Raw genomic sequence first — 4885 nt, 5'->3', positions numbered from 1 at the left:
CACACACACACACACCACACAGGGAAACTGTAGGGCGCTGCCAGAGAGGCTCCTGTCTTGAAACACACACACAAGCGTGGAGGGCTCCCATAGCTCGGACAGACGTAAACAGAGTACTTATGGTCGCCCATAGAGAGGCTGAAGCCACCACAGTCTATAAAACACAAAACACAACTACTCACTATAACACTTTGATGACTTCTACTAGCTAATGTTAATGTACACCACAGCATGCATTCCCATGATGCACACAACAAGTATCCACGCTTAGAAAACCCCATGGGGTAATGTTAAAATGAGTTCCCGATATTGGTCTTACATAGTATCCCCATTGGGTTGTCCTCTCCAGAATTTTCCTTGGAATAATTATTGCACACACATTGTTTCAACGGGGAATACAAAAGAGGGGAGCAAAACACACTACAGTGGTTGTGTTGTGCAATCTATCTAATGAATGGGTGGTTGTGCCTTTATGGTGCAGAGGAAATAAAACAGCGCTCTGCAGGCCACTGCAAATACACCACAATTAAAAATGGAATTTGCGTGTTAGCTTTTTTGTTGTTTGAATATATTAAAATTCAAAATAAAATGATGTGTTTTGCTTGAAAATACACAGTTCGGTATTTCATGGGACAGGGGTCTTGCCCCATCCTTACAGTCTCACCCCATTAGAAGATGGTTGTGAATTTAACATGACATGACACTACACAGGAATGGCCATAAAATGAGCACCTTTATACCTTGGATAAATTAACAAATAAGAAATCCAATTATCTTAACTGCATCACATTTCAACACTAAAGCCTTTATCTGGCTGTTATCTTCAACTCACAAAAATGCGACTTGCATGTACAGATGTGCAAATGAAACACACACATCGTTGGCTCGTGTTCAAAGAGAACATAAATATTCCATCTAATGGCGCATTCTAATTTTATCATCTGAGGTTTCTGAGTTTTATTTCCTCTGCAGATCTGCATAGCATCTGCTATCACCGAGATATTTGACGCAACACAGTTAACAGGCAATTTAGGCAATTATACAACAATAATCTATCTATTCTGTCAGTCTGCCACATATCCCAAACATCAAACCGTGCTTCGTGTCTCCTCAACAAGAAGCATGGGAGCCAGAACAGTTGTGCTCCCTCCAGCTCCTTTGTTGTTCTCTTGGCAAAACAGCGTAAGCGCAGAGTTGAAAGCTGAGTCAGTCTGGCACCCAGGCTATATTTGTGCCTCTTATCAAGGTGGCTCCATGCAAGAAGAATGCTTTTGGTCTACCTGGCCAAGCGCTCTATCTGATGGTGAATTAGACCTCTTACCTTCTCCTAACCTTCCTGCCACAAACACACTAACACATACATCACACACACACACACACACACACACACACACACACACACAAAGACACCATAGTGCTGTACTGCAGACACACTGTTAGTACTTCTCTCCCGTACATCTGTGTCTGTCTGCATGTGTGTGTTCGATCCCAGGTTACAATAAGAACTGATAACAGATTGCTGTGCTAGGACAGCATTGTCAGAGTGCCAGAGGCTACAGTAGCAGGCCCAGGGAGAGGAAGAAAGACAGTGAAACATAGAGATGGAGACAGGCATGAGAAGCTAGAATGCAAGACGGGGCAGGACGGCTCTGACAATATGAATACAATGCTATGTGTGTAAGTAATAAAATGAAAGCTCTAGGGTGGAATCCACACACTAAAACCCCTATAATCCTATTAGCACGCTATAACACGATTGGCTGGAGTGATCTATATTCTCCCACTTATGGTGCTGTTTGATTGGATTAGATGCCGAGGTCGTGGGAGGTCGCTTTGTAACTGTAGGTCTTTTCTGGAACAATGTGTGCCCAAAAAAAGTCCCATGACAACCCTAAATGATGCTATCATTCGTGCCAAAAAGTCTGCCTTTCTCTCATTTACTTATATTGCCTTTCTCCCTCTGCCTGGTTTGTTCTCTCCTCTGTCACGTATAACAGAATAATCACAGTGGTCATGGTTTGGAGTCTGCAGTCTTCTGTGTCCTTTAAGGATTTATCGACGGGTTCAACTCCTACGGGAGCCAAAGCGATATTAAATTTAGCAACACTACATTTCTACATTTACACATTCTCAAAACGGCAAACAGGACATTTCTGTGGGAGACCATGCTGTATTTTACATAGTCTGTGGTTGCCCCTTACTGGTATTTTCTAAGCTCAGCCCCGACTGTGTTGGCTCCGAGATATTTGACATTTCTGATTAGTTTGGAAGCAGATTTTCAGGGCAGCACTGATCCCTTCAAAAACAGACATGATTATGTGAGAACAGTCACCACAAAGAGGGATATTGGCCACCATGGTCTCCATCGCTAACTCATGACAGTAAATCTAATGTTACAGCCCTTCAGCAAATACCACCACTGTGCATCACTTGAGAAGCAGCCCAAACATGGTTAGAAACCAAACTGGCATGATGAGAAATGACAAAACGCTGAAAACAGTTTCCTTCCTCTTTGTCTTGTGTTCCTCCATCAAATCATTCTGCCTTTGAGTGTCAGGCTAATACACTTTCCAAAATGTGACTTTGACTTAGCTAACCTCAGGTTCATCAGATTGTGAAGTACTAGAGGAGCGAAAAGCAGACAAAGTTAACTGTGAGAAGCAGCAGCACAGGTCATAACCTCCAGACTTCACGCCACTTGCAAAAGGATTCGTGGAAACCGTCAAGCCGCACTCTCCAGACTATCCTGAGGTATGGCAGCAACCTCCAGGCCTACTCCAGGGCCTCAGGCATCTCACACAGTGCTGTAATGATGTCAAATCTGCAACTTTTTGTTTCCTTATTTCCTGCACACAGCATGCCTACCAGTCCCTTTTCATTACAGGTGTGTGAACCAATGCCCGAGTGAGCGAGAGTGAGTGTGGCTAGACCTGGTATAGATTTACCTTAATGCACTACATACCTCAAAGTGGGCAGTTAGTTCATTAATGTAGCCTGGCTCTCTTTAGGTGACGTTGCTCACAGTTCATTCCCATTGTAGCCCTAATGATGAGGTAACACATGTTTTCAGGTGTGTCCTCGCAGTATGAGCTGCAGCCCCTAACACGCTGCGGTCAGGACTTTGTAAGATTTTACTTATACAAGACCTCAAACATTGGTATCGTTTAGTCAGCGTAAAGTGCTGTGATAATAAACTAGCTACTGATATGCCTATTTACAAGAATCCCTGCAGAGTGTATATCTAGAATAATTAGCAATGTTATCAGACATAGCTGAAGGCGCCTGGTCTGGAGATTAGCTGCATGTTGAAGGTAATGTCTGGTTCCTGTCTGATTCACATCATTAACCTCTGATCTCTATCTCAGTACATTGCACTAATACTGTACACAACTCTCTTCTGCATTGCACAAATACTTGCTGTGGCTGCATAACCAATTAGATGTTAATCCTTCCAGTCGAAAAAGCAGTGTAAAGAGATTAGTGTAGTTTTTTAAGCCTATGTTGATCATACTTTTAATTCTTTAATCTTTATTTCTGACAGCAAAAGGAGTTTCTGGGGATGCCGAGCCACCTCAGGGACAGATCTTTTTCTGGTTAAACCCTCAGGGCTTCTGGCTCCACAGTGTGGTTCTCTGTGGGTAAGTAATATATAACTTCTAATGCACAAATGAAAACATGCACATGGACACATGCGCACACATGCCTATATGACGAACGCAAACAATTGCCTCTTTCATATCCTAAAGATTTCATAACCTCTGACTACACAGTTGGTTGACAACAGCGGTTGACATAGGGGATCATAAATTAGATGGGATGATCTGATGTTCTGATGTCTTGGTTTTAAAGGTTTCATTGATGGGAAATACACACTGCCATTTAAGGACTTATGTGGAAGTCTTGCGCTGTGCAATACAGACTCTCCATCAATGACTCCATTCACACCAACTGTTTGCTGTTACCACTTTTCTGGCAAACTAACTCCGGTATTAGTCATGTACATTTAGAAAGGCTTTTTTACTTTCACTTTTTCATTGTTTTTAAGGTAAACCAAGACAGATTTTTTTCAATCAGTTCTCAAAACCACTTATTAAAGTGAATAAATGTAAATGTAAAGTTTCACAATGTAGCATGTATTGGGAAAGCTGAGTTGTGGCATGACTGTGATCTAGCATAAAACCACTGGTAATGCTTAAAAGAAGGAATTTTATGATGATTTTATGGTTCTTTGCATTTCAAAGGCAAAGAAAATAACCTGAAAGCCCTGGATAGAAATCTTTCAATTTGTAAATGACACTTTAACCACAGCAGTGTGGACTTTCCTCTCACACTTATTTCATCATCTTTGTCTCTTCAGTCCATCTCTCATTGCATTACACTATTACATTTTAGAGATATATTTATAGTCAGGCTGAGAAAACTTTTAAAAAGCCAGTAGAACCATATCCAGTTAAAAAAATAAAAATAAAAAAATAACCTGAACAACTCTATTTGTGACTGATTAGATCCTGAAAAGAGGTTTCTGTATGGTGCTTGCATATGTGCCAGTGTAAGTGCATTTATTTTAGTGTGTAAAATAGAGTTTGTTTTCTTGATTTCTTTACTTGATTGCATGATAAGAAAATGTTTATCCTTGCCAAATGCTCTTAATTTTATTTGTCCATTTAAAGATGGAGAAAAGTACAGAAAGAGAGAGGGGGAATGTGTCTGATTACTTACTCATTAAGAGAGTTAATGAGGTGTGTGAGGGCTGTTAAAAGAATGGCAGTGTGCTGCCACTAACTGCTAACTACTTTCTTCCTCCCTGCACGGTAAAAACCCACAAGTAGACACACACATAAACAACCACACACATAAACTGTGGGCTTTCAGAATGAACTTGGAA

This window comes from Morone saxatilis, unplaced genomic scaffold (genome assembly GCF_004916995.1).
Source record: "Morone saxatilis isolate NCDOM2014 unplaced genomic scaffold, NCSU_SB_2.0 Contig19, whole genome shotgun sequence".
NCBI lineage: Eukaryota > Metazoa > Chordata > Actinopteri > Moronidae > Morone > Morone saxatilis.
This window is presented reverse-complemented; position numbering follows the sequence as displayed.